The following is a 20489-nucleotide window of genomic DNA, read 5'->3' on the forward strand; positions in this document are numbered from 1 at the left end:
TATTTGTGCGCAAAGCTTCAATGGAATTGCTTAATACTTAGTTTTCTGGAGATTAAGGGATAATCTATTAGCTCTTATCCACTGAGTAACTTTTTTTTTCAATTCGGAATTGACAATGCGTACGAGAGTATCTGGATTTTGGTGAGAAAAGAAAACATTTGAATCATCATCAAAAAAGTATACGTGAGAAGATCAGATGTACAAAAGTCGCTAATGCAAATGATAAAAAGGAAAGGTCCTAATAAGCTACCATATGGGACACCACATTTTGATAAATTCTAGATTTGAGTCATTCTCGTTCAGACATACATATTGTTTTCGATTTTGTAGGTAACTCGTGAGCCACTCCAAGGCCTTCCCCCTTATTCCATAATGAGACAATTTGATGATAAAATCTCATGATTTATCGTATCGAAGGCCTTGGAGAAGTCCAGGAAGATACCAATAAGATGAGAATGATTATCAATAATATACGCGGATGTGGTCAGTAAACTTCAAAGGGCATGAATGGTACTGTGTTTCTGACGAAACCCAAATTGAGAATATTGTAAAATCATTATGAAAATTAAGAGAATTATTTGTTCTTACAAATACCAAATTTCCCAAAATTTTAGATAAGGATGAAAGCAAAACATTTGTCTAAAATTACTTATATCAGATTTTTCTCCTTTTTTAAATAAAGGAAAAACCTTAGCTATTTTCATAAATTGAAAACACCGCTTATTATAGATTTGTTGAAAATGTGTGAAAGTGGGTCAGCAATTGATGATGTAATTCCTTTTAGAATAAGATAACTTATATCATCATAACCAGCACTTCGATTATTATTCATTGCAAAAACAATATCTATTATTTCATATTTTAAAATGAAACAAAAAAAAAAAAAACACTAGAGTAGGTTGACCTAAGAATTAAAAAAAAATGAATATCTGACTGTGGTACTTTTTCTGCCAGATTTTCCCCGATCATTGAAAAATAAGAGTTAAAAATATTAACTGTATCATTGGGATCTTCCAAAATTGCATTATCATGATTTGTGACAGTGCACCTCAAAACGAACATAAAGTCGCACACACTGATTTTGCGTGAGGACAGAAAATAAGTGAAATGGGTCAACCTAGCTGAACTTGACTTTTTCATATTTTCTGAAAGAGCGGGTCTTCTTTTACATTGTGCTAAAATTTGGTATTATAACACGGGCAGGAAAGTGTGTTTTTTAGCAGTTTATCTCGAACATTTTTGGTAAAATAGTGTGATTAGGTGTGTCTTTAGAATCCCTTTTTCATTTCTGAAAAACCTTGTCCACACTCTCCACTTTCAACTCTAATAACTTTTGAAAGGATAGTGCTACTGCTTTGCAAGTTGGCATTAATTATGGACAGAATGTGTTAATGAGGCATGCTTAATTGCAATTTAATCTGATAATCCCTTCATTGTTGTTACTCTGGTGGTTTACTTCCTGTTTTTTGTCCCATTCATCGCACAGCCAGCACGGTTTGGTAAAGATTAAGCGCTTGAATAGACACTGTACTTCAGAGCCTCTTTTCTCAGTTCACACTTTTCCTGAGTTTGTGTTTTCTTTCCAATATTTAGATAGGTTAGGAGTGTCCATTTGATTTGAGTTATACATCATTTTAAAGCTTAAAGTCTGCTCTTTCAGAATATGGTCTTAACTAAAAATTCATGTCTGGCGACTTTTTGTTTGTTTTGAGGTGCAGGGTCACATTTAGCTTTGTAATATTTGATTTCTCTTTTGATATATATGTATAGCCTCCTTCAATACCTTCCATGTATCTTTTATATCATGTTTATATTTTTCTAACTGAATCATATAATATTTCCTGTTTTCCAACCAACTAATCTTCGTCAAAAATATTTTCATACGAAGTGTATTAACTTTTTTTTTAAGTTTCTCAGCTTTTTTTTCATTTTGAATTTATAGTATAAGTTTTTTTTCTGTTTATTGAACGAATAACAGATTTTGAAATCCATGGAAGTTTAGGGGACGTTTTATGATTAACTGACTTATCTTTTAAGTTAGGAATAATACTAATCATCTAAATGTTTATTCATGATCCCTGAAAAATATCCAAATGACACATTTACATCATCATTATCATAAACACTAGACCGGTCAGCCCTATCTAGGCTAGCACCAAGGTTAGCCAAATTTTCCGGTGAAGCTCTACGTCTCAATGAAGAAAACTGAAACTTATCAACCAAATGTTTAAGATCAAAACATGCTATGGAAATGATCAGTTATATCAGATGAAATTATAGCAGAATTTAAAATCTGCATAGAATTACAAAAAAAAAAAAAATACTATCAAGGAGGGTTGCGGAGTGATTTGTAACACGAGTTGGCTTCGAAGGCAAGAAGGAGGGTGACAAAAACATTTCAAGAAATTCTTGATATGTATTATCATTCTTAATCAAATCAATATCAAAATCACCAATTAGAAAAAATGCTTTTATTGATACATAAAGGACTTTTTAAAGAATTTGTCATACAATTCATAAAATCTTTGGAACTAGAACTTGGGGGTCTATTAACAATACCAATTATAATATTGTTAATTTGCGGAATAAAAATTTCCACGAACAAAGTCTCTACAATTTCATTCATTACATTCAATTTACTACAAACACTAAATTCAAAATACTTTGAGAGAGCGACCCAATCATCCGTCCTGTTCACTCTATTATAAACAATAAAATTATTAGTAATGCATACGGCAAACTAACATCAAATGATAAGCATGTTTCAGTTAAAACTATTATTGAAATTTGTTGTTTTTAATTATCTAATAATATCTGTAACTCATCAAAATACTTATTAATACTCCTTATACAGTGGAAACTCGATATAACGAGATGGTCGGGACCGAGTCATTTTCCTCGTTATAGCCGATATCTCGTTATATCAGTAGGCATAAAAGAAGGCATAAAATAAAGACATTAATTTGCACATGTGGGACTACCCATCATATTTCAATCAATACTGATAACTTGATATTGTGTGTGAGGGAATTACTCACCTTTATGGGTAAGACGATGTTTTTCGCCAAGGAAATCCAATATCAAGAATGTGTTTCTTATTAATTGTAGATGTTTGAATTTATAAATTTATATAGCTTGCGATTGTATCAAGATCGTCTGTGGATTGGTATGTGGTTATCGTATCGGTGTGTGTTGTGTGGAAAGCTTGAATAATGGTCTGCACAATGCTGTGTGTGTATGTGACACATTCTGTATGTACATTATGACTGCGTGTGTGTGTGAAGACGGGGAATTCCCTAAGTAGAAGGCCAATCACAGCATCCGATTGCCTCACACCTGCTAAATGTCATGATGATGTCATGTATACATATGGCCGTCCCACCACATTTTCTGCATGTATCAGTGTGCGTGCACACACACACTTCACACGTACAACATGCAGTGCTAGCTGGAGTGCACTGACGAAAATGATTATGTGTGTACAAGACAGTTTTTGGCGCATCAAGCTTTACAATCTCGGAAGATGATAGCACAGGCGAAGTAAAGCTTTACCGAAGGCATTTTGCTTTACCTCGCTATAGCAGGTTTGATTTACTATGTTTTTCTTTGTTTGGAAGTCACAAAATTTATCTCGTTATAGCAGTTATTTCGTTATAGCCGATCTCGCTATAAGAGTAGCATTTTACATAGACTTGTGTGGAAGGAAATTTGGGACCGAGAAAATTTCCTCGTTATAACCGATATCTCGTTATAGCAGTGTTCGTTATACCGAGTTTCCCCTGTATTAAAATGTAACATAGAAAATACATACTTTGTGAAAACTTTTTTGTATGATCTTTAAATTGATCAACAGTTTAGAAGAAATTTGAGTGGAGTCACATTCAAAATCAAATCATTATATCTATCTCTTGAAGACGAGTTTACATTATTGGCAATAAGATCGTCAAAAAACAAACAAAAAAGCAAACAGACGATTGTGACTTATTCCGACTTAATTCCAAAGGGGAGCGTCTAAACAGATCAAAGAGTTCATAATCATCAAGAGAATCAAATGCTACAGTAAGTCGATTAGCCATAAAGAGAGGCATAACGTATATGAAGACATGTTAACTGACGAGTTAACAAAGGAATGGAAAACTTTGGCACAGAAGATGCATGAATAATTCCGGGCTCACGAATAGTACAGCGAGTAGGCAAATTCATGAAAACATAGACTTTAGGCAACATAAAGAACATAGAAGACATAAACAACACAGGAAGAAAGCTTACACACAAATAGTCAAAGTCTGTAACAGAACTTTGACAGAACCAGTGCAAAGCATATAAACGGACATGGAGATAGAGATAGCTCCCGAGGAGGAAATAATTATAAATATTATCTAACCAATTATTGATTTATAGGATGAAAATATAGTGAAGGCATAACAAATGCATGTGAAAATAAAAACCTCTTTCTTTCCTTGGATTGGTATGTAGTATCATAATATCATCAAGGCCCAGAAGTCAGACATTCATTATACTTCATACACAAGGTACATAACTAATGAAGATGAATTAATATGCTGACATTACACATGTCACACAACTGCTGAAATGAGTGAACGATAATACTGATAACCCTCGCAGGGGCAGACGGGGCAACAGCTGTGTGTGAACTGGATACCATACTTACAAAAGGTGATAAGGCAATAAGAAAAAAATGCTATGAAAAAGATATACTGTACTGCAAGTAAAGAGCACAACAAAGTGTAAATATTTTTCAATGCCTAACAGGATGGCTGCTGACCAGTCGGACCAGTCAGAAGTCCCTTCTGCATCAGATTGCCAAAGATATATCAATCACTGACGACATCGATGCCCTTGCGACATACTTGGACTCACTGGCGTAGCCAGGGGGGGGGGGGGGGGGCGATGGGGGCGGTCGCTCCCCCCTAAGATTTGGACCGGGGATTTGGGAGGCGGAAAAAAAAAATGCGTGTATACTGTATGCATGCACATGAAGCGGGTCTCCTTTGCAACCTTTCATCAAATAAGATATTTTTTTGAATATTTCACTCAAAGTGTGCACCAGATCGTTGAATTTCAATTCAAAATATGCAAAATCTCTCGTGCTTGGGAGGGGGATACCCCCTCCCAAACCCTTCCCCTCTGTGCCTCTTTCCCTAGCTTAGTACACTTTTTAGATTTGCAAAAAAATTCTGAATAATTCTGAGTGCACAAGACTTATCACTTATATTCCGAAAACTCAAGGTTCCCTCATGTATAAGGGGAGTTTCCCCTTTTAATCGACCCTTTCCTCCCTCAGTCCCCCCCCCCATCAGTTTTTTTTTTTTTTTTTTTTTTTGGTGATTTCCCAAATGTTGATTCCATCAAATATGCGTATACGAGATATCTCAATTTCAACCTTAAAAAGGCAAAAGCTCCATCGGAAGGGAAGGGTGGATATAACACTCGCCCACGCCTTCTTCCTGCTCGCCCGCCCCTCCCCCCCCCCCCCACCCTTCCGCCATGCATAGAAGTAGACTGTGGCTATACCCAGATCGCTTTATTTCAATTCTAAAAACGCAAAAGCTCCGCGAGCGGGAGGGGAAATCCCCCTTCCCCTAAGCTCTACCTCACTAGACTTTATACATACACACAGATGGTGCACATTCGGAATAAGAGCTAAATTCCGTGATTTTAACACTTCGATGAAAAAGTATTGCACCAAAAATGTGCACCAGATCGCTGAATTTCAGGTCTGAAAACGCAAAATCACGTTCGTGTGGGAGGGGATATGCCCCTATCTACACCCTCGTGTGCATGCTTTTTCTGTTTGATTGCTGAACAGACAGCGTTCATGATATTCAGTGTAAGAATTAATACAAGAAGATTATTTAAATGATACTATTTTATAGGCAAATTGTTCAATAATAATCTACACTAAAATATACTGCAACCTTAAACAAGTGGGACTGTTTCAACTCGTTAAAACACGCAAAAACATGCATCAAATTGCACCATTTGCAACATCAAAATGCAAAAAGTTCTCACCGTGGGAAGGGGGGGGGGGACACCCCCCTCCCACACCCTCCCCTCCCCCTTCGCTCGCTCCGCTTGTTCGGGTTCAGTCGCGTTCATGATATTCAGTGAAAAGAATTAATACAAGAAGATTATTTAAATGATACCATTTTATAGGCAAATTGTTCAATAATAATCTACATCAAAATACACTGCTACCAAACAAATGTTACTGTTTCACGTCGATAAAACGCGCAAAAACATGCATCAAATTGCACCATTTGCAACATCAAAATGCAAAAAGTTCTCCCACACCTTCCCCTCCCCCCTCGCTCGCTCCGCTCGTTCGGGTTCAGTCGCGTTCATGATATTCAGTGAAAAAAATTAATACAAGAAGTGTATTTAAATCATGCCATATTACAGGCAAATAGTTCAATGATAATCTACATCAAGATATACTGCAACCTTAAACAAGTGGGACTATTTCAACTCGTTAAAACACGCAAAAACATGCATCAAATTGCACCATTTGCAACATCAAAATGCAAAAAGTTCTTACCGTGGGAGGGGGGACACCCCCTCCCACACCCTCCCCTCCCCCTTCGCTCGCTCCGTTCGCTCGGGTTCAGTCGCGTTCATGATATTCAGTGAAAAGAAGTAGTACTAGAAGTGTTTTAAATGATACCATCTTATAGGCAAATTGTTCAATAATAATCTACACCAAAATATACTGCTACCTTAAACAAGTGGGACTGTTTCACATCGATAAAACGCGCAAAAACATGCATCAAATTGCACCATTTGCAACATCAAAATGCAAAAAGTTCTCACCGTGGGAGGGGGGACACCCCCCTCCCACACCCTCCCCTCCCCCAGCGCTCGCTCCGTTCGCTCGGGTTCAGTCGCGTTCATGATATTCAGTGAAAAAGAATTAATACAAGAAGTGTATTTAAATCATACCATATTATAGGCAAATTGTTCAATGATAATCTACAGTAAAGTATACTGCAACCTTAAACAAGTGGGACTGTTTCATCTCGTTAAAACACGCAAAAACATGCATCAAATTGCACCATTTGCAACATCAAAATGCAAAAAGTTCTTACCGTGGGAGGGGGGACACCCCCTCCCACACCCTCCCCTCCCCCTTCGCTCGCTCCGTTCGCTCGGGTTCAGTCGCGTTCATGATATTCAGTGAAAAGAAGTAGTACTAGAAGTGTTTTTAAATGATACCATTTTATAGGCAAATTCTTCAATAATAATCTACACCAAAATATACTGCTACCTTAAACAAGTGGGACTGTTTCACATCGATAAAACGCGCAAAAACATGCATCAAATTGCACCATTTGCAACATCAAAATGCAAAAAGTTCTTACCGTGGGAGGGGGGACACCCCCCTCCCACACCCTCCCCTCCCCCAGCGCTCGCTCCGTTCGCTCGGGTTCAGTCGCGTTCATGATATTCAGTGAAAAGAATTAATACAAGAAGTGTATTTAAATCATACCATATTATAGGCAAATTGTTCAATGATAATCTACAGTAAAGTATACTGCAACCTTAAACAAGTGGGACTGTTTCAACTCGTTAAAACACGCAAAAACATGCATCAAAATGCACCATTTGCAACATCAAAATGCAAAAAGTTCTTACCGTGGGAGGGGGGACACCCCCCTCCCACACCCTCCCCTCCCCCTCGCTCGCTCCGCTCGCTCGGGTTCAGTAGCGTTCATGATTCAGTGAAAAGAATTGATACAAGAAGTGTATTTAAATCATACCATATTATAGGCAAATTGTTCAATGATAATCTACAGTAAAGTATACTGCAACCTTAAACAAGTGGGACTGTTTCAACTCGTTAAAACACGCAAAAACATGCATCAAAATGCACCATTTGCAACATCAAAATGCAAAAAGTTCTTACCGTGGGAGGGGGGACACCCCCCTCCCACACCCTCCCCTCCCCCTCGCTCGCTCCGCTCGCTCGGGTTCAGTAGCGTTCATGATTCAGTGAAAAGAATTGATACAAGAAGTGTATTTAAATTATACCATTTTACAGGCAAATTGTTCAATAATAATCGACATCAAAATAAACTGCTACCTTAAACAAGTGGGACTGTTTCACGTCGATAAAACGCGCAAAAACATGCATCAAATTGCACCATTTACAACATCAAAATGCAAAAAGTTCTTACCGTGGGAGGGGGGACACCCCCCTCCCACACCCTCTCCCCCTCGCTCGCTCCGCTCGCTCGGGCTCGGTCGCTTCGCTCCCTCGCAGACTAACCGCCCCCCCTAAGATGAAATCCTGGCTACGCCGTTGCTTGGACTTCAATGTGGTAGAAACCCAGAACTTTGTCAAAAACAACTGTCGTTACCAACACGGAACGAACTATGCAATTGTCAGCATGCTTCGTGAATGGATTGACAGGGTAAGCCTATTTTCACTTCGATCAGACCTGAGAGGAGATTTGATGCACGCCGAGCTAGTTCGATTGCTGAAACGCATCTACCATCAGGTTAGTCATTACATATTATATCCCTCATGTAAAGCTTCTTGCCATAGGATTGTACAGAGCACGAACATGGTGTAGTTTTACTAGCTAGCTACGAGCAGCTGGATGCGGTGCAATTGGTTACTAGCCAGCGTGATATAGTACTTTTGGGAATCCACGATTTGCACCCAATCGTGATCGTGTGATCGATATCTACATTTCTCACCGTAATAAGAATGTACGCAGTGCGCGTAGTAGCGATACTTTTGAGCGACAGTCCTGTGGCTTGTAGCTAGCTAGCTAGCGCTAGAGAGCGCGAAGCGCGCGGTGTGTTGTGCGACAGCATTACAGAAATCTGTGGTGCGATGCGATGGCGTGGTAGGGTGTGTGTAACGTTATCTAGTTTAGTGTACGTGTGATCAAATGCATGAAAGTGACTGCTTCAAGTAACGGAAGAATGGATCGCGGGAGGACACCATATCAGGTACGAATTAGGAATAAACTAAAACCGATTTTGAAGATGATCTGGGTAACGAAGCCGCTTTAGGCCTACTTCTAACGTAGTCCTGGACCTCCTCGATCTTTCGGAGTTTTGCACGCTGTAGTGTAGCTAGTGTGTAGGAATCAACAACAACGCAGCGGTGTTGTTCACTACGCGCTGCACGCACTGATGCTGCACTAGCTGTTACGGCCTAACGTTAGATTTATCGTTCACGAAACCTGCACACTTTTCCCAAAGGACCGTCATTACTCTAGTAAAATGCTCGATAGGGATATAAAACAAATATCGACTGCTTTCTTTCGGGCCATGGTAAAACTATTTGACCTCGGTGATGTCTCAACAGTGCCATGTCCCTAGACTTCGTCTCGGGACATAGCACTACGTTGAGACATCACCTCGGTGCAAATAGTTTTACCATCTCCCTCTGCAGCAGTCGATATTTGTATACTAAACCCGGTTGAAAATTTATAACGCGCGCTCCCACTAGATGCTTTCTTTAAATGCGCATACATTTCTGAAAATAGTGAATTAACAGACAAGCATAATCAGAGGATTTACAAAACAACGCGATCCGAAAAATACATATTCATTGACTGAATGCAGCAATTACATTCGTAGAAAGTTTGAGCTAAATCGGACAATTCCTTCAAACGTTATGAATTTGTAATATTTTAGTGACGAGACTGCCGGATCAGAAAACTGCTAGAGGTTATGACATTATGCTATACTATGGAAATGCGATATTTGGGACAAAAACATGTAAACCACCGGAGCAGCAACAACGAAGGGATTATTAGATTAAGCTGAAAATAAGCATGCCATATATATTAGGGCCATTCTTTGAATTTCCAAAAAGAAAAAAAAAAGTTGTTCTGTGAAAACTTGAGTTGAGTAATCATACAGAGCACTGTCTGAATTAGCATGAATGATATTTTTATTTTCTAATTAAGGCCATTATTGTGCTCATTTGCATATATTTGCAAAGGCATTGACTTTATGGGAATATTACATATTTGTGCCCAATATTTGACTTATGGAATTGTGTGTCTATTTACTTCTATTCTGTAATATTCAATAATACGTTTGCCCACACCTATTTAAGCATATCTAGCCAAAGAATGACAGACATGATTACATCATAAAGAAGTAATTAAAATACAAAGGTAATTATTTCCACATGTCACACACGTAGCCAAAAACAGGAAAAAATTATGCTAGATAACAAAAAAAAAACCAAGCCGTGATCAACTTTCTTTTTCATGTCAAAAGCTAGTTTGACTGTATCAAACTTTTCACCAAATATAAGCACTCTACACTATCAACAAGCAAATTAACTAGTCACACACCTGACCAATGGTCACGAGTGTGACATATGTGCGGTCACCAGTGTGACCAGCAATTCATGGTACACTTTATGATGCACATCATTGCCCCTTTAACGATTAAAGAAAATATCATGAATATGGGTACAAGAATGTACCCCTATTCTATGGAACAGTCTACACAGTTATTCCGAGAATTTTACTCTTACAACAATGGAATAATACCAAAATACACACAGTTTATTGTAACTTCAAATTTGAGCCGCTGAAGAGTCTGCTGGACAGCTGAATGCCTTTACACAAACTTTTTTTAGGAGTCTATTACATTTTAGAGCTGTTTTGAACTGGAAAATATATAGATATTGGTATATATTCCAAGGACGAGTTCACCTTCATAGACATGTGGGTTGAGTGAATGCAGCAATATTAGTAGAACACATCAGTGAGAGTTTGAGCAAAATCGGACAATCCGTTAAAAAGTTATGAATTTTTGAAGTTTCTGCGAAGTCACGGCTGGATGACAAGACTACTAGGCCTATAGTTTGTGAGGTCACATGAGTACAACGATATAAAGAAAGAATGAAGAAAATTCAACATATTTCCATTTTTTCTCCCATAACAAAAGAACACTCGACTTCTCTCTTTCAGAAGGCAGGGGGAATAATATCACCCTTAACATACGTCAGTAGCAAGTCGAAGAACTGTGCACTTTATTAAAAAAGTAAAGTTTTTTGAAATTCTCTTTTTTTACCTTACATAGTTGTACGCATATGACATCATACACGGTAGTAGTCTTCTCTCCCAGCAGTGACTGCGCAGATACTTAAAATATTCGTAACTTTTGAACGGATTGTCCAATTTTCCTCAAACTTTCACTGATGTGTTCTACTAATATTGCTGCATTCTCTCAATATTTATGTGTATGAAGGTGGACTTGTCTAAAAGCACTGTTAAACGACTCGACGATTCTGAAAGGAAAGATGACTATATCAAATAATTGATTTTAAGATTTTTTTTTTTTTTTATCGCTGTGTACTATAAAACTTCAAAAGATTCCCACAATTAGTGAAACCAGGGGGATGGTAGCGATTTGATTAGAAATTAAAGCACCACCTGAAACATCAATGCTGGATCATCATATAAAAATAATTAAGTCAGTCAAACATGTTGATGAGAGTCTGATCTGAAATGTGACAGAAGAGTGAGGAGAGCATTCACAAAGTTTTTCTTTGTTACAGTAATACGGAAGAGAGATGACTTGCCATTCTAATTTACTTTAATCAAACCACACTGTATATCAAAGAAAACATAGTCATGTGTATAAATGTGACCCTGCACCTCAAAACAAACAAAAAGTCGCCAGACATGAATTTTTAGTTAAGACCATATTCTGAAAAGGCAGACTTTAAAGGGGATGACTAGTAACTGATCAGTGGGAATCTTTAGGAATGCTGAGGGATGATTGTTCCAATACTTGTGGGATTCATTTAAGAGTACATTATAAATCTATTCTTGTGTGAAAATTATTTGCTTCAGAATGGTCTCATATTCAAGTAATGTGCAGTTTAATGTTTCCAGGTAAGCGTCCCTGGTCAGTGACGGGTCATTAATCTGCACATTATTTGAATATGAGACCGTTCTGAAGCAAATAATTTTCACACAACAGTAGATATATAATGTACTCTTAAATGAATCCCACAAGGATTGGAACAATCATCCCTCAGCATTCCCACTGATCGGTTACTAGCCATCTCCTTTAAGCTTTAAAATGATGTATAACTCAAATCAAATGGACTCTCCTAACCTATCTAAATATTGGAAAGAATGCACAAACTCAGGAAAAGTGTGAACTGAGAAAAGAGGCTCTGAAGTACAGTGTCTATTCAAGCGCTTAATCTTTTAATACCAAACCGTGCTGGCTGTGCGATGAACGGGACAAAAAACAGGAAGTAAAAAACCAGAGTAACAACAATGACGGAATTATCAGACTAAACTGAAATTAAGCATGCCTCATTAACACATTCTGTCCACAATTAATACCAACCTTCAAAGCAGTAGCACTATCCTTTCAAAAGCTATTAGAGTTGAAAGTGAAGAGTGTGGACAAGGTTTTTCAGAAATGAAAAAGGGATTCTAAAGACACACCTAATCAGATTATTCTACCAAAAATGTTCGAGATAAACCGCTAAATAACACACTTTCCTGCCCGTTTTATGATACCAAATTTTAGCATAATGTGAAAGAAGACCCGCTCTTTCAGAAAATAATATGAAAAAGTCAAGTTCGGCTAGGTTGACCCATTTCACTTATTTTCAGTCCTCATGCAACATCAGTGTGTGCGACTTTATGTTCGTTTTGAGGTGCACGGTCACAAATACAGTCGTTTAAAGTTGAATTTCACCAATTCTAATTGCTTCTGATTGGCATAAAACATGAATATGGCATTTGTACTAAAAATGATTGTATGAGTTTGTGTGAAAGTGTTTGTGAATTTCACATTTTGAACATGCACACAAATCAATGCAATCACATTATTAGAAGACAACAAATTGTCGGGTGTGTAATCTAAAGGCCGTATCACTTTTCCGGGCAAGCTACGCGGACTTGTTGCGAGGAGAAATTTTCCGCGAACGGAAAAGAATGTTTGCGTTTTTCGCACTTGTTTCTTATCTGCTGGATGAGTGCTGCTTACCCTCTACTTGTATTCCGTGTGACCTGCGTGAGAGCTTTGCAACCGATCCATTCTCTGTTACAAGCGACTTACTGAGAAGTACCTGCGTTAGAGTTGCCTGCGAGGTGCTGCCGGTAAGGGTCTCCAACTGGTGTTTTGCATGTAGCTCCCACGACTTACTCGGAACAAGTTTTGAGCTTGCTCAAGGCAATGTCATACCGTATCTGGGGAAGTTTTGCGGCTTGACTTGACTACCCGGAGCTCTCCGCAGTTGGTCCGCACCTGACAGTACCTAGCGCGCATCTCGCCTGTACTAGTTGCAAGGAGGTGCGCAAGCAAGTCCGATCTAACCGATGCTAAGTTTTGAGCATGACCAAAACTTTTTCCGGGTGAGTCGTGGGAATGCCCGGAGAGCTCCACGAAGAACGCCAGTAGGAGACTCTTAGCGGCAGCACCTCGCAGGCAACTCCCACGCAGGTACTTCCCAGTCCCCGTATGCAGCCAAGATAATGGCATTCTGTGGGACTCCTGCCATTCATTCAGAGGAATTCCTTCACTGAGTGGTCAGCCCCCACACGCATGGGACACATGTCACACAATATACACGCAAGTAGAATTTTAAAGTGGAACGCGTCCAGCAAGGAAGAAACATGCACTGACTCGCCCAAATCCTTGTCCGCCCTCAGAAATTGTCCGGAATGCTGGAAATTCCCTACACGCAACAAGCCAGTGTAGCTTGCCCGGAATGGTGTGACAGGGCCTAAACATGATTACAGGTAAAAAAATAAAATGCGTGCGCACCTCCGGGCGACTCCGGGTGAGATGCGTGCTAGGTACTGTCATTTGCGGGTCATCTCTGGGAACCTCCGAGTAGTAAAAATTGTTCTTCGAATGTCGCACGCAAGGCTTGCCCGGAAAGGTGTGACGCGGCCTTAAGACAGCATAACAAATAAAACCAATCTACTGCAGTATGTGCATGTTTATTATTGTTTCATATACACATTCCACTTTTTATTTTATTTTTTTTAATTTGCAGTACCAATAAACATAAACTCCATGTAAAACTACCCTCTTTTTTATAATGACTTGATTGCTTGATTAACAAGTCACCGACCTTATTTGACCTCTGACCCTTGATCAACATAATGTACTTAACATTTCAAAGGAATATATATTGTCACCTAATAGGTTTTTACATGCATTTATAAGTCAAATACAAACTTAGTATATCTGTAGGGCCTTTAGAGTTATATGGGATACTTTCTCCAATGTGCAGTATTTTAGGTCACACATGTGACTAAGCACTGCCTATTGTGAATAAATGGCAGTTTACAAAGCTGTAGAATTATCCTCTCTTAAGTTATTAGTATTGAAAGGGAAGGGTTTTTAAGAAATGATGACACATCGAATCACACTAGTTTACAAAAAAAAAATAAAAATAAAAGAAAAAGTGTTTAAACGGGATGGCTAGTAACTGATCGGTAGAAATCAGTGGGAATGCCGGGTGATCGATTGTTCCAATCCTTGTGGGATTCATTTAAGAGTACATTATATATCTATTGTTGTGTGAAAATTGTTTGCACTTCAGAATAGTCTCATATTCATGTAATGTGCAGTTGAATGATTCCAGGCTAGCATGCATGTACATGCATGTACAGTATGAGACCTTTCTGAAGTAAATAATTTTACACAACAGTAGATATATCATGTACTCTAAATTGAATCCCACATGAATTGGAGCAATCATCCCCCAGCATTCCCACTGATCCCGACAGATCAGTCACTAGCCATCCCCTTTAAAGTGGAAGAGTAAGGGAATAATGTCATGTCATTTACAGAAAATTGTCCTCCCCAACTTTCGGATCCTTTTGTTGTAGCGGGTCATAAACAGTGATATGTCCTTATATTTTAGGCGTTTTTGCATGATTTTTATAACGTAGGATATTTTGTTGTACAACTGACCTACACATAGGCATCAAATGTGTTAACTCAAAAATTTTTATACCCCCGCATATCCAAAGTGTATAAGGGGGTGACATGAATCAGCGTGTGGTCGGTCGGACGGTTGGGCGGTCCGTTGCAAATCTTGCCTCGCTAACTCCATGTACAGTTTTAAAGCAAATTTAATGAAAGTTGGGTTATATGATTACACTGAAGAGTAGATATGCAAGACATGTTATTCTTTTTTTTTGTAGGAGAAAGCGTTGCCATGGTAACACAACTTTCCCCAAACCTTGTGGAGTGAACTACTTCCACAGCATTGAACAATTTATTTCAATTTGGTATGTATAATGATTTTTACTTAAGGTGTAATTGATATGCAAAACACACTTTATGTTTGGACCTGACAAGGCTTTACCATGTGGTAACGTGGATTATTTTCTTGAAAATCTTGATGAGTGAACTGCTGTCACAATTTGGAAGCAATTAAACTCAAATTTGGTGTACATTGTGATATTGAGCTGTGGATGTGAAGAACATGTTTGTTTGTTTGTGTGTGTGTGTGTGTTTGTAGGAGAAAGCGTTGCCATGTTAACCGTAATTTCCTCAAAACCTTGTGGAGTGACCTACTTCCAGAGTATTTAAGATTTTTTTTTTCTAATTTGTTTTTGAGGCCTATACAATGAATTATAGTTGAAGAGTTTGTTCGCAAAAACCGATAAGTCCATATTTGCCAAACGGAGATATTTGCAATAAAAAGTCAGGAAAAATAAAGAGAATAATAAGCAAATTTTTGTTTCTTTTGACCATAACTTCAAAAATGTACCTTTATATGTAGTGACCAATATATCATTTAAAGGACAAGTTTACCTTCATAAACATAAGGATTGAGAAAATGCAACAATATTAGTAGAACACATCAATGAAAGTTTGAGGAAAATTGGTCAATCGATGCAAAAGTTATGATTTTTTTTTTTAAATTTTTGTGTTGGAACCGCTGGATGAGGAGACTACTACAGCTTGTGAGTCATATGCGTACAACAGTATAAAGGAAATATAAAAGAAAATTCAACATATTTTCACTTTTTTCGCATAATAAAAGAGCAATTGACTTGCCTCTTTCTAAAGGCAGGGGGAATTATATTACCCATAACATTTATCGGTAACGAGTCAGGGGAATGTGTACTTTTTTCAAAAGATGGAATTTTGTGAAATTCTCTTTTATATTTTCCTTATATTGTTGTACGCATGTGACATCTAAGTTATTCATACACTGCAGTAGTCTTCTCATCCAGCGGGTACTGCACAAAAACTTCAAAAATTCATAACTTTTGAACGAATTGTCTGATTTTCCTCAAACTTTCAATGATGTGTTCTACTAATATTGCTACATTCTCTCAATCCTTATGTTTATGAAGGTGAACTTGTCCTTTAAAAGGTATTATTTTGTACTTTATGACAGAAACCGTACTTCAAAATCTTCAAAAATGGACTTATCGGTGTTTGCGAATAAACTCTTCAGTTGTAGTTATTGAGACACACAGTTTTGTGTTTGTACCCATCAAGGCTTTATCATGGTAACAGTTTATTTTTCAGGTGTAAGTTTCTTCAGTTTGTCTCCCTCTACAAATTAAATGTGTTAAGATCGCAACTGCTGATACTGTAAATTAACAAACATGTCGGAAAAAAAGAACCAATGGGACTCGAACCTGTCATCTTCTGCTTTCCGGGCAGTGACACTACCACCAGGCTGTTCCTGGTTGCCGGCAGTGACACGATGAACATGGAACAAATACCAAAGCTCCGAGATTCGGACATTGTTATGTTAAGCAGTCCAATGCGGACAATTATTCATGGGATGAATGAAAGCAGGATATTATTCAGTGGGGTGAAAGCTCAGGTGTGAGTTTCTTCAGTTAGTCTCCCCCTACAAATTAGATTTGGTAAGGGTGGGATTTCACGGAGCACGCGAACGATTTGCGAAGGACGCGAATGACAAAATCCAACATTCGTAAAAGCTTTTTCTCCGAATGTGTTCCGACAATAAAGCCGAAAACTATTCTTGAGCATTTTGTGCGAAGTTTCCACGACGTTTGTGCGAATGTCGTGTGTATCATTGCTAAAGTACAGCATGTTCACTACACGAAGAATACGCGACGGAAATGCGAACAACGAAACATTTCCAATAATCATGGGAGAAAATGTACCCATGGAGAGGTGGAAGCTGTCTTGAGTTGATTTTTTTCTTCTTTCCTCTATTTCTCCTTTCTTTTTCTCTCATTTCTCTATCGTGTGCTTGCCTACATTCTTTTTCCTAATACCTATCTCCACTAGTAACGAGCATCTAATTTTTTTTTTCAGTTCCTCCGACACATAATCTCTATAGTTCAAATGAAATTTTACATACTTAAGATTAATTTTAAGTGTATTCTGCGATTTGTTTTTGTATATCAAACATTTCTTTCTCTTTGCTAGTCTTTAATTTCTTTTGTTACTATAGTTGTTAATAATTCTTTGATGTTTAGATATATGCTACGATTTTAATCTGTAGAAAACGTAGAAGTCATACATCCCCCAAACGTGCGCTAAACGTTCGCGAGAATGTCTCAAAAGGTAAGCGAACAGATTGCGATTACGTCGTAAAATGATCGGAAAAACTTCGCAGATTTCGCATAACATACGCGAGACATTCTCCAAAGTTTCGGACTCTGTTTGGGGTTTCACGAACATTTTGCGAACATCGCGCATGTCTTGCGAAGGTCTTGCGCATATGACGAGGCTTTAAAGACACTATCGAGAACAATTCACGAGCAAATCACGACCAAGTGTGCGGAAAAGGTTCGCAAAAAATTTCAAACTTTTTTGAAATTCTCGCCGAAGTAAAAACGACATTCGCGAACAACTGACGACGCTTCCGAACCCTCACGTTCGTTTGGCGAACTTTTGCAGACTAAAATACGAATGCTGGATTTTGTCATTCGCGTCCTTCGCAAATCGTTCGCGTGCTCCGTGAAATCCCACCCTAAGGTGTATGGGTGGGATTTCACGGAGCACGCGAACGATTTGCGAAGGACGCGAATGACAAAATCCAACATTCGGAAAAGTTTTTCTCCGAATGTGTTCCGACAATGAAGTCGGTAAACTATTCTTGCGCAATTTGTGCGAAGTTTCCACGACGTATGTGCGAATGTCGTGTGTATCATTGCTGAAGTACAGCATGTTACGTACACAAAGAACACGCGACAGAAATGCGAACAACGAACAATTTTCAATAATCATGGGAGAAAATGTACCCAATTCTTGAGTTGAATTTTTTCTTTCCTCTATTTCTCCTTTCTTTCTCTCTCATTTCTCTATCGTGTGCTTGCCTACATTTTTTTTTTCCCTAGGACCTATCTCCACTAGTAAAGCATTTGATTTTTTTTTTGCAGTTCCTCCAAGACATAATCTCTAGGATAGTTCAAATGAAATTTTACATACTTAAGATTAACTTTAAGTGTATTCTGCGATTTTTTTTGTATATCAAACATTTGTTTCTCTTTGCTAGTCTTTAATTTCTTTTGTTACTATAGTTGTTAATAATTGTTTGATGTTTAGATGTACACTACGATTTTTATTTGTAGAAAACGTATAGGCCATACATCCCCCAAACGTGCACTAAACGTTCGCGAGAATGTCTCAAAAGGTACGCGAACAGTTTGCGATTACGTCGTAAAATGATTGGAAAAACTTCGCAGATTTCGCGTAACATACGCGAGACATTCTCCAAAGTTTCGGAGTCTGTTTGGGGTTTTACGAACATTTTGCGAACATCGCGCATGTCTTGCGAAGGTCTTGCGCATATGACGAGGCTTTAAAGACACTTTCGAGAACAATTCACGAGCAAATCACGACCAAGTATGCGGAAAAGGTTCGCAAAAAATTTCAAACTTTTTTGAAATTCTCGCCGAAGTAAAAACGACATTCGCGAACAATTGACTACGCTTCCGAACCCCCACGTTCGTTTGGCGATCGTTTGCAGACTAAAATGCGAATGCTGGATTTCGCCATTCGCGTCCTTCGCAAATCGTTCGCGTGCTCCGTGAAATCCCACCCTAATGTCGCAATTCTGATCTGTAAATAAACAAACATGTCCGAAAAAAGGAACCAGTGGGACTCGAACCTGTCATTTACTGCTTTCTGGGCAGCGAACCTAACACCAGGCTGTCTCTGGTTGCCGGCAGTGACACGATGAACATGGAACAAATGCCAAAGCTTCGAGATTCCGACATTGTTATGTTAAGTAGTCCAAGGCGGACAAGGCATAGGATAAATGACAGAAGGATATTATTCAGAGGGGTGAAGGTTCAGCAAAATGTTCAGGTGTGAGTTTCTTCAGTTTGTCTCCCTCTATCTTATTATTTTTGTTTGAAAATCTTGTGATGTGAACTACTTTCACATATTTGAAGCAGTTGAACTCAAATTCGGTCTACAAAATGGCATTGAGGTGTAGGTTTTTTTTTTCTTTTTTGTCAGAAAAAGCGTTGCCATGTTAACCACGATTTCCCCAAAACTTTGTTGAGCGAACTACTTCCACAGTGTTCAAGCGATTCATTTCAAATTCAAGTATGTACGCACTATAATAATCTATAGGAGTAGATATGTAAGACACTCTTTGTGTTTGTACCTGATGTGTTGCCATGGTAACTGCATATTTACTTCAGATCTTGACAGACAGAGAGACACAATAATAACCTTTTATCATATCCAAGCTCAATTCTGTTTTATAAGAATCTAGGCTGCGGGAGTAGCAATCGGGGGTAGTAATCGCCTTTATCTTTTTTTTTTTCATCATTGCTCCCAAAGGTAAAGGATACCTGTAATTCTACATCGACTTTTCTTCTCACCCGTCCTTTCTCTCTCTTTTTTTTTGATATCACAAAAACATTTCGAGCTCCTTTCTCCTTTCTCCTATCAAACGAACTTTGGACTGAATATTCATGCCTTGGGTTTTCATAATCCAAATTTTTGTTTAATTTAGAATTCAAGATATTCAGTTCTTCAGAAAAAATTCATTACTGGTACAGTGTATGTACTTAATCTCATCTGGAATTCCGAAATATCTCATAGAGTATTTTCTTTTTAACTTCTTTCCTTCCTGTTCCGAGAATTTTTTTTTTGTAGGTTTCTCTAATTGAGCACTTCAGAGATTCCCACATAATATGGGGCTTGCATTCAGAGTAACGATTCGCAATAAAATTTTTCCTTTTTTTTTATAAACATTGTAATATAATCCGAATCACTATATAAATGATTACAATTAAGTTTCCAAAACCAATTGATATTGAATGACCAGGAGCTCCCGTCTCGCAAGATTCTTACGCGCTGGAATTGTCCTCGGCTGCTCCAGGAGATTCACGAGGAGGAATTGTTGTCCATGGGATAACTGATCGACTTTGAAGTCTTTGCAGTCGGTGAGTATTATTGTTTTACCATCATTGTGACCACCGTTGTGACCACCGTTGCATATAAAACTAAAGTTACAGAAAAGTAAAAGGAGCAAACTTGACCATGTAAAA

General features: G+C 38.3%; 1 protein-coding gene across 2 annotated transcripts in view; it reads left to right on the forward strand.

Moving 5' to 3' along the window:
* The window catches only part of LOC139726197 (tyrosine-protein phosphatase non-receptor type substrate 1-like), a 104918-nt gene that overhangs the window by 24350 nt on the left and 60079 nt on the right, over window positions 1-20489 (forward strand). Inside the window, exons 1-2 of one of the 2 annotated variants that reach the window (XM_071637265.1) lie at window positions 8336-8519; window positions 20267-20384. The gene's annotated coding sequence lies outside the window, so the exon portion shown is untranslated. Of the gene's footprint in view, window positions 1-8335; window positions 8520-20266; window positions 20385-20489 lie in introns of those variants that run through there. The other variant, XM_071637264.1, reaches the window with a different exon arrangement.

This window comes from Diadema antillarum, unplaced genomic scaffold, assembly GCF_040938485.1.
Source record: "Diadema antillarum isolate AM-2024a unplaced genomic scaffold, OU_Dant_1.0 seq00000081_RagTag, whole genome shotgun sequence".
Taxonomy (NCBI): domain Eukaryota; kingdom Metazoa; phylum Echinodermata; class Echinoidea; order Diadematoida; family Diadematidae; genus Diadema; species Diadema antillarum.